Raw genomic sequence first — 11087 nt, forward strand, 5'->3', positions numbered from 1 at the left:
GGGAGCTCAGAATTCTAGTGAATATTCCTCTGATTGTTACTTGGGTTGGTGCAGTGGTGTACAGAAGGACCGCAGAAGGATCAGATTGGATTTTTTCAAATTTAAACCAGTGCCTGAAATTCAATTTCATGAACATTGTGGGAGGCCTGAGTTTTTGCTGTCAGACCAATAAAGAGGCTAGATCTGGAGACATAACTATTTATGGTCAGCACAAACATGCACAAATCTCAGTTGATAACTGGGAGGCCTCCCTTTCTTCCCGCTGGTATCATCCTAAGACTACAGTGAAATTTACAGTTCCTAAGGTTAGTACCCAGGAACATCTCCTCATGTTTTCCATTTGGCTAGAAGGCTTAATTTAAATAAAGCAGCAGGTAAAGACTCTGTGCTATCAAAATTATGCAAAGCCTGGTCTAAATTACTTCCTCCAAAATACAAAGCCATCTGTTTGTTAAACATTCCATTTAAACTTTATGCCTATTTCTTCCCTAAAATATGTCAGACTGAGGTTTTCTGGATTTATATTTTACACAAGATTCAAAACAGTTGAAAACATAAATACTCTACTATTACACCTAATGGAAAAAATGATCAAAAAATAATATAATAGGTGAAGGGGATTAAGAGGACACTCATTGTGATGAGGACCAAGTAATGTATAGAATTGTTGAGTCATTATATTGCACACCTGAAACTAATATAACTGTATGTTAATTATACTTCAATAAAAATATATATGTAATAGACTGTTGGAGACTTCAGGTTCTTGAAATTAAATGGGCATGACTTTAAAACTTAAATAAATGAATTATAGAGTTGATTTTCTTCCCCTGTTTGTCTTTAGCTTACCTCTCCTCTGGCTTTATTCCTTTACTCTAGGGAAAGATTCCTGAACACATTAGTAATTCCTCGTTACTGGTTCTTATACAAAAGCTGCATTTTAACATCTTAGCAAGAGTCAGTATTTGTCTTCTGACAGATCTATCTCCTGACGAACCAGATAACTATATTGAAGGGCCTAAAGCAAGCCTATATTCTTCCCCGTTCCCACACTTTCCTTTTATCTGCTCTTTGAATGATAGAAAACCATTGGGCGATCTGGCTGCATTCCCTCCCTGCTAGAGACATGAACTAGGAATGGCTTTCATGTTCAGCTTGCCATGAGAGCCTTATGCAGTTTTTTCTATGTCTGTGATGAGTGATTGGTAAAAGCTTCTTTGAAAATCTTCCATGCTAAGTCACTTTATCCACATTCTATGATTTAAAAAAAAACAACTCAGACTTAAAATTTATTCACTTATTAAAGGCTCAGAAAGGGGTCCTTAAGAACATTCTTGTCTTGGTTAGAGGTACTCCCTTGGTGGACTTTGAAATGAAGAGGGTGTGGCAGATTACATTTTACAAAAATGGCTGCAACAATATTTTTGGTCCCACATGCTTTTCCAAACTCTGCCACTCCCCTATCAATGTCTCCTGGGGTCTAAATCCGCTCCTCTTGAAACTGAGCAGACCTTTGTGCATGCCTCAATGAACAGAATGTAGTAGAAATGACAGTACATGACCTACAAGGCTAGGTCAAAAAAGGTAATGTGACTTCCATCTCGTTTCTCTCTCTCTCTCTCTCTCTCTCTCTCTCTCTCTCTCTCTCTTCCTCCCTCTCTCTTTCCATCTCTCTCTTTATGAGCCACTGTGTAAGAAGTCCAGCTATCCTGGACCCATGCTGCTGGAGAAAACATGTGCAGAAACTAGACAGAGTTGCCCAAGGAGCCTAGCTGTTCGAGCCCCCAGCTGATCAAGTCTTCTCAAGCTGGTACCAGACATGTGAGTGAGCCTTCAGATGATTCCCAGCCCAAGTCACTGTCTGTAACTGCACAAGAAAAGCTGAACAAGAACTGCCTAGATGAGCCCAGTCAACCCCCCCATAACCATGAAAGATAATAACAATGGCCATTGTTGTTTGAAAACACTAAGTTTTAAGATCATTTGCTAAGTAGCCACAGACATGGGCAGAGGGTAGCTAGTCATCAGTCTGAAAGTTTTGGTTAGATGCCTCAGTTTTTTGTTGTTGTTGTTGTTTGTTTTGAGAGAGAGCACACATGTGCATGTGGGCGTGTGCTTGCACGGGTGGTGACTGTGGGGGGAGCTGTGTAGAGGGAGAGGGAGAGAGAATCTTAGAGAATCTTAAGCAGGCTCCACACCCAGTGCAGAGGCCAACATGGGGCTCCATCTCATGATCTTGAGATCATGGCCTGAGTCGAAATCAAGAGTCAGCCACAGGCGCTCCTAGATACCTCAGTTTTCATAAAAGCTTGTAAAAAATCTCATCTGATAACTATAGTATATGCTGCTAGTCTCAATGAACAACATAGAACAAGGAACTTTTAGGCCTTGAGAGAAGATGCAAACTTTAAGGATCTGCTCCCAACCCCTATGAAAGTTCTCGTTCAGAGAGGTGATTTTAATGGAGAATTGTTTGAAGGACTTGAAATCCTCTGGGCTTCCTAAACATAAATATTTTTTAAATTTAGCTAAAATTTTAGAAAGTTTCAGTCTCAACCCATATTTCCTTGGCCTACTACAGAATTACTTCCGTGAGATGTACTATAGGAGAAACCTCAGGTTTTGTGCTATAAGACACAACTTTAGAAAAGCCCTGTAGGGGCACCTGGGTGGCTCAGTTGGTTAAGCATCTGACTTCGGCTCAGATCATGGTCTCAAGGTTTGTGGGTTTGAGCCCCGCATCAGGCTCTGTGCTAACAGCTGCTTTGGATTCTGTGTTGCCCTCTCTCTCTGCCCCCTCTCTACTCAATCTCTGTCTCTCAAAAATAAACATTGAAAAAAAAATTAAAAAAGAAAAGCCCTATAGAATTGTCTGTAAGAAGATCATTGAGGATACCCACTTATCATATCACTCAATGTCCCAGATATAAAGCTCCATATGAGAAATTTATTTTAGAGCTAAGTTCCAAGAAAACCTTGAGAAGCTAGAATTTTTTGCCTTTGTAGTCAAGAGAGTCATTTTTGGCCTTCATTTTTTAGTGGAAAACTCAAATCTGAATCTGTGGCTCAGATAATTATACAGAGCCCTATTGCCTGCATAACTCATTCTACTCCACTGACTTGTATTTGCTTAATGCATGTTTCTAATGATGCTGGCTTTATTTATTATTTATATTTTCTATTTGATCATATGTATTTTTATAAGCTTTTCCAAACCCCTTGTGAAAGAAGACATAATAGAAATAAAGTAGAAGTAAATGAATATATAAGTAAATTACCCCTCGGAGACATCACCGGATTATAAACCTCCCACAGGCCTGGCTTAATGATTCATCCATTTACTTCACAAATATGGATTAAGCATCTACTATGAGCCAGACATTGTATTAGGGAGGGTCAGAGCTGAAAAGATTTTTTAAAAACCAGTCTCGGCCCTCAGGGAAATAGAATGCCCAAGGGATCCAGAAATTTGGGGCCCCAGTAGCAGCAGGCAGCAATTTCAAATAGTGACCTCTCTGGGGTTCATCATGAAGCCAGAGCTCCTAAGCTTTTTCACAAATGAGTCCAGGGGCTGGAGAAAGGGAGGGAGTGTTTTGGAAAGATAGATAATAAATGAACACTCACCTTGGGTTCCTGGCCAGGAACTTTGAGAGACTACCATCTCAAAAACTCCTCCCAGTTCTGGAGAAATGGTTGCAAACTTTTCTCCTCAGACCTGGATTGCCATTTCTACGCTGATTCGTTCATCCCAATGAGACCAACACTTGTAACTCCTGTTTATGACTCAGCAGCTAGTTGCACTTCTTTCCTAATTCTCTTCACTCCTACTCAGGTCATCAATCTTTGTACCAGGTGGGCAAACCTTTACACCTGTCTCTCAGGACAGACCAAGGGCCTCCAACTCTGCAAATTCCAGATTCTCCTGCCAAGGATGGCAATAAATGTGATCTGCCTCATCGACCTTAAATCTTCAGTTTGACCCCCCTCATTATTTCTGACAGCCTTTAGGTGAATGCCTCTATTTTGGTCTCTGTCCTTTCTTGCCAGCAGGGGGCTCTCTACTCTCATCTGCGGGAGTCCTACCACTTGGGATATTTTGCTTTTTTTCTTTTTTTTTCTTTTTAATTTTTTTTAATGCTTATTCATTTTTTGAGAGAGAGAGAGAGACAGAGAGAGAGACACACAGCATGAGCAGGGGAGGGGCAGAGAGAGAGAGGGAGACACAGAATCTGAAGAAGGCTCCAGACTCTGAGCTGTTGGCACAGAGCCTGGTAGGCTCCAACTTGTGAACCACCAGACCATGACCTGAGCTGAAGTTGGAAGCATAATGGACTGAGCCACCAGGCGACCCTTTGCTGGCTTTTTCTAAGAGAGCTGCCTCTCCCCATCCCAACATTGGCAAATGTGGTTACTAATCCTATTACCATGGAATCTAGACTCCAAAGAAGATGCTTGATTTGCTAACACAAATATTTATAAATTCTTTATGATTAAATAATAAATCCCTTCTGGCTTCTTGAAACTCCAGTTCTGGGTACTTCAAAATGAAAATAAGCCTGTATTTCTATAGGTCCTTATCTATGAAGTTTAAACAAACTATGGTACTCTGAGCTAAATTTAAATAGGTAAAATTTGCTTTTTTGAAATATTCATGTGCTGTCTTCCATTTACCTAATGAAAGATATATGACCTCAGCTAATTTCCCAAGCAAATTGCTTGTCAAAAAGTGTGAGTACTCTTTCTGGCAAATAGTCTTCATGGCTGCCATTTTTTTTTTCCTCCTCAGTGGAAAGTAAAAAGGAAAAAAGATTCCCCCTTCTACATATAAAAAAATCATTTAGGGGCGCCTTTAGTAATTGTCTGCATCATCGGCCACTGAGCACTCTTTGTTTAATGGTAACTTGAAGAGTCAGCTGCAGAATGAAACCACATTTAGGTGATGATGGCCCCATGACTTCAACACAAAACCCTGAAGGTTGAAGTCATCCCTCATCAATATGGAATATTTCATCCTGCTCTAACCTTCCCATTAATACCATCTACCCTCCTTTCCCTCCAAAATTATGGCAAAGAAATATCTACCTTTAAGAACCATTCATACCAGTTTGGCTGCTGTTTTGAAGAATACGGTTTGAAAAGACATTATTTTACATCCTCCTGTCCACCTGGTCATATGTATTAAGTAAGTCTTAAAGCAATACCTCCACGCTGTGCTTCTGCAGAGAATAACTAGGTCTGTCTCATAACCAAGGCACATCTTTTTTTTTTACACTTATTTATTTATTTATTTATTTATTTATTTATTTATTTATTTTTTTGAGAGACAGAGGGAGACAGAGCTCAAGTGGGGGAGAGGCAGAGAGAGAGGGAGACACAGAATCTGAAGCAGGCTCCAGGCTCTGAGCTGCCAGCACAGAGCCTGACGCAGGACTCGAACCCACAAACCACGAGATCATGACCTGAGCTGAAGTCGGACACTCAGCCGACTGAGCCACCCAGGCGCCCCCCAAGGCACATTTTATATACAACTCACTGCATTTCTCTACCCAGAACACATTCCTTCACAGAAGCTGGTTCCACATCTGCTATTAACTCATACCTTTAAGCACCACCATTACCACTGTCCCCTGCCCACCCCCAGCCAACTGGTGGGTACCTGTAGAAGCCATTAAGAGAAGCTTGAAGGAAATTTACCTATCTGCCAAAAAGCAATATTTGTTTACTGCTAATGAACACCAAAGAAATGTGTTCAGGGGAGGACAGCATCTAGTTCGTTTTCTTATGCAAATATATCACCCGCTCAGCCAAAACTGAGATGACCAGCATCAGGGTTCCTCCAGGTCTTGAGAAACATTGACCTCCTGACCTGCTCTTATCAGTAAGAATGCTTTGTATTGCAAGTAATGGAAAATGATTGAAATGATTTAAGATGATTGAAACATTTAAAATGATTTAAATGATTTAAGCAACGTGGGCAAATTGTTAAGCTCCTAACTCACGTAACTCAGAGGTCCAGAGTGATGGCTTTAAAAGAGGGTTGGCCCTGCAGTCCAAACCTTGTCACTAAGGACTAGGTTTCTCTCCATGTCTTCACTCAGTGTTGCCTTCTTTCTCTGTCTCTACACCGAGTCTCTACAGTAATTCTAGAATCCTCTCATGATAACAAAATGACTGCAGCAGTTCCAGCACATTCCATCACACTACACTGTCCAGGCAGATGCCAGTTGTTCCCGAAAAACTGAGAGGCTTTCCTAGAAACTGCAACAATCAGTAACCTATAAACATTCCTTGGGTCTCCTCAGCTGTGACTAAAATACATGACCAACCCTGCACAAATAACATCTAGGAAATGAGATTAGAGCTGATGAAAGAAATCAAGATGAGGAATGGATCTGGGGGTAATGGAAACAGTGTCCATAAAAGCTTCCTGTACATGAGCATTTACTCCGTCTTCCATAACTCCCTATACTACAAGACACCAGTGAAAGAAACCTTTGCTCATCTGAACTGATGTAATTTTTCTGTTTTCAGCTCAGGTGACCACTCTCCCTGGGTTATCTCAGCCACTGCCAAGGCCTTAAATATCTTCCACGTGAGAGATGCCTCTCAGAGCAGTACCTTCAGGCCAGGAGCTATCTCCTGAATGTTAAAGAGGTACGTTCAATATGTTTTTACTCAAAAACACTTGAAACTCTTTAAAAAAAAAAAAAAAGAATCCTTATCTTTTAGAGATCCATGCTAAAATAGTTACGGAAGAAGTGATACGACATTTGGGATTTGTGTCAACGTCCTCCAGTGGAGAGAGGAGGAAATGTGGGTTGGGCTGAAACAAGATAGATGAAATGGTAGTTGTTGAAGCTAAAGGTGAGCATGCATGAAATTATTATACTATTCTTTCTACTTTCAAGTATGTTTGATACTTTTTATAAGAACCTTCCCAGTGGTACCTCAAACTCAACATGCTTGTGAAAGTTAAGATATAGTTTCAGCCACACAAATAGAGACTGAAAATAATGCTGGCCTACAGGAGAAAGGATTTTTCTCTTTCATGTAAAAGTCTGGTATATCACTCCATAGTGTCAGGGACCCAAGTTCCTTCTACTTCGTTGCTCTATTATCTGTATGGTGTTCTTTTGGTCTTCGTGATCTCAGGTGGCTCAACATCATCACCTTTTGAGCAGCTGGAAGGAAAAGAGGAAGGGAGTATGCCACTCCCTTTAAGAGTGAGACCCAGGGGGTGTCTGGGGTGGCTCAGTTGGTTAAGCGGCCCACTCTTGATTTTGGCTCAGGTCATGATCTCACAGTTTCTGAGATTGAACCCCGAGTTGGGCTCTGTGCTGACAGCATGGAGCCTACTTAGGATTCTCTTTCTCCCTCTCTCTGCCCCTCCTCCCACTTTCTCTCTCTCTCTCAAAATAAAATAAATAAACTTAAAAAAAAAAGTGCAACCCAGAAGTCACAAACATCACTCCCCCTCAGATCCTATTGCCCAGGATTTAATCATATGAATAATTGCACTGCAAGCAAGGCTGGGAAATATATTGTCTTTCTGGGTGGCCATGTGCCAAGCTAAAGACTTCTAATATGAAGAAGGAAGAGAAGACATATTGGGAAGCAACTAGCAGTCTCTGGCCCCTTTTCCCCCCTGAGTCATCCAAATATCCATGTACACCCTTATTCCCACACATTTTTTTCCTCTCTGGGGAGAGAAACCACCAAGTTCCATTCAGTTTCTGCTTCCAGCTCAAAGTTCACAATCTCTGGCTAATTCTCAGTCCTATTGGTAACATCCACATATAATTTCTCATGATCTGATAGCCTATAAACTAAAAAGACAAATCTGTCCTCCAACCTTCCTGTTATAAATTGCAGAGCAGGAAGGGGGTAACCAATATACACACAAACTTCCACAATCTATTTGGAAAAAGGGAAAATGGGAAGAAAACAGCAGCCTCTCGTTCACAGCAATCATCAGACCCTGCAGAGGGGTAATTGCAAAGACTCCCTGACCTGGTAGAGAAATAAGTGCCTAGGTTTTCCCATCTGGCAGTTGGTATTCTTGATGTCTGGGGGTCGGGGGGTGGGGGCAGTGGAGACCTCTCTCCTGAACCCTTGTTCCTTCCTCTCCGTGATCCCAGATTTTGTCCTATGCGGGGTGGGGTGGTTCTTCTCGTCCATTTGTCTCCATGGCCACATCTGAACTCGACTTTGCAGAATGTGCCCTACATAGGGCTGCTCAGTTTTCAAAAGGAACTTCTGTGTACAGGCTTGAGGGCCTTTGTGCAGTAATCGAACAAAGGTTTCCTGTAGACATGTGTTTAAGTCTGAAGACTGATCTTTTATGGACAAGGCATGGAAATAGACTCTTCCCTAAAGCCTCAGAAGAAACCCTTGTTCTGCCAAAACCCTGATTTTAGGCTAGTGAGACCCATTTCAGACTTCTGATCTCCAGAATGCTAAGATAACAAATTCGTGTTGTTTTAAGCCACTGGGTTTGTAGTAATTTGTTACAGCAGCCACAGGAACTACTACGTGCACCTTCATGAAGCTGGGACACTACTTAACCTAAAGAAGACTATAAGCTCAAGAGGCAGGGCCGGGCATGTTGGTGACACCTCTCCTGACCCTGGGAACGCACCCTCTTGTGCCATAGGGAGGTAAATGCAATAAAACCAGCGGGAACAGCCTCCAACCAGGTTCGTGGACAGGCCCAGACTGCACACTCTTCTCCAGACGTTTTTTTCTCCACTCTTCTATCTCTGGCTTTTCAATTCCTGGCACAATTCTGACTTCTAATACCTGTCTCTGCCCCTCACCCTCAGTCCAAAGATCCAGAATGCTCTTCTGCAGCTCACTCAGCTCAGCTGTGTGCTTAGCCTGCTCCCTCAATGCCAGTGACATTTACAGTTTCAGGCCACAGATCTCCCCACCAGCCCAGCTGGTCCTTGTGACTTGGGGAGGCAGGGATTCAGGGAGAAACAATGTTGTAATGGGACAATCATGTTACCAAAGACTTCGCGTCAAATCACAAATTTGACCCATCAAATACCAAAAAGACACATAAGACACTGGAAAAGTCTGTGGCACCTTGTAATAAGCAGCTCAGGTCTTATAAAAGAGAAATAAATGTCCTATCTGCATAGAGTTCTTAAGAAGACTGACACTATGGAGAATATAATCAGCGCATTAAATTCATTATTCATTATTAATTCATGTATTTGACTTACCCAGGGCAAATATGCTAATTATATACATATTAATAGTTAATTAGACATTCAATTGATGCCTTGCTGGTGACTTCCTTGTATTTATAATAACTTTGAGGGAAAATCTAGGGGATCCAAGTGTCATTAAAAATTCTTCTGGAGAGGCGTGGAGTTGGTGGCTGCCACCTTTGGGTTGGGGTGCACCGCACTCTCGGTGGAGACCAGGGAGCTGAGCCAGAGCCACGGCCAGTATGATGGTAGCAGTTGGACTGACCACTGCTGCTGCAGGAGCTGCAAGCCGTTTTCTCTTACAAGCCGTGAAACTCCAAATGGAGTCTCAAAAAAAAAAAAAAAAAAAAAGTTTTTCAAAGTCTACCAAAATCTGTCTTCAGGGGTGGCTATCACAGAGGTGGGTTTGAACCCAAAATGATAAAATGAGAAGCAGCATTAATACTAGGTGTAAGCCCTACTGCCAATAAAGGGAAAATAAGAGATGCTTATCAATGAATGAAGCTTTTAAATCACCCAGGCAAGGGAGGGTCTCCTTATATGGCAGCCAAAATCAATGAAGCTAAAGATTTACTAGGTCATGCTAAGAAATGAAGTACTTGTGCGATAAACTTTAAGTTCTTGTTAGTTTACATATATGAGTGCCAGCTTTTTATAATACAATGCCTCAAAGCTACAAATTTAAAAAAATTATTCTGAAAAATAAGTACTGTTGCAATATCTGTAAGTGAAACTTATAGTGTTGTGAGCAACTTATATATTCAACAAGAGAGCAATAGCTAATTTAGTTACCCACAGCTATAAAATATCATTTGATCATTCAAATTTATCTTTAGAAAGAAATCTTAGTAACATGCAAAGTTGCTTAATTTATAGAAGTGAGAAAAGCAAGATGGAAAATGATACATAGTATTGCTTCAACTTTATGAAAATATGCATTGAGAAATAGGGTAAAGTCACACAAGGATAATATATATGCATGAAAGTGATACACAAGAATATTTGATATAAAAAGACATTTACATTATATCATTGGGCAAAAAAAGGGGGCACACATCATGACACCATTTTTTAAATGTATTTATTACTTTTATTTTTATTTTATTTAAAAACTTATTTATTTATTTATTTGGAGAGAGAGAGAGAGAGAGAGAGAGAGCACAAGGGGGGGTGAGGGGCAGAGAGAAGGAGAGACAGAATCCCAGGCAGGCTCCACGCCATCAATGCAGAGCCCGATGTGGGGCTCAAACTCATAAACGGTGAGATCATGACCTGAGCCAAGACCAAGAGTCAGATGCTTAACGGACTGCACCACCCAAGTGCCCCTATGTTTATTTGTTTTTAAGAGACAGAGAGAGAGAGAGAGAGAGCGCGCACGCACACACCAATGGGGGAGGGGCAGAGAGAGAGGAAAAGAGAGAATCCCAAGAAGGCTTTGCACTGTCTGCACAGAGCCCAATGTGAGGCTCAAACCCCTGAACCATGAGATTGTGACCTGACCTGAAATCGAGAGTCAGGTGCTTAACCGACTGAGCCTCCCAGGAACCCCATCATGACACCATTCTTTAAAACAAAAATGTATATTTCTACATGTGCATCAAAATCTCTGGAAAGATACACATGAAATGGTAATAGGATTATCTCTAGTTATAATGCTAATTTTTATTTTCCCCTTTTTACTTTTAAGCATTGTCTAAATTTTTCTATAATTATCATATATCAATTTCCTATGGCATATAAAAAAATACACAGTCACTTCCAGTCAGGGAAAGAAGCAAAGGAAAATATTCAAAGAAAATACCCAATATGCAAATAGCAGTTGCCTCTACACAGTTATTTTTTCTTTTACCTGTTATTATTATTATTATTTTT

General features: G+C 41.0%; 1 pseudogene; it reads left to right on the top strand.

Moving 5' to 3' along the window:
- LOC124501960 (mitochondrial import inner membrane translocase subunit TIM14-like) overlaps positions 1 to 9809 on the top strand; it is a 139487-nt pseudogene extending 129678 nt beyond the window's left edge.
- The last annotated feature ends 1278 nt before the right edge of the window (positions 9810 to 11087 follow it).

Source organism: Lynx rufus, unplaced genomic scaffold, assembly GCF_022079265.1.
Source record: "Lynx rufus isolate CCGP_SWC_20201006 ecotype Redwood Valley unplaced genomic scaffold, mLynRuf1.p SCAF_7, whole genome shotgun sequence".
NCBI lineage: Eukaryota > Metazoa > Chordata > Mammalia > Carnivora > Felidae > Lynx > Lynx rufus.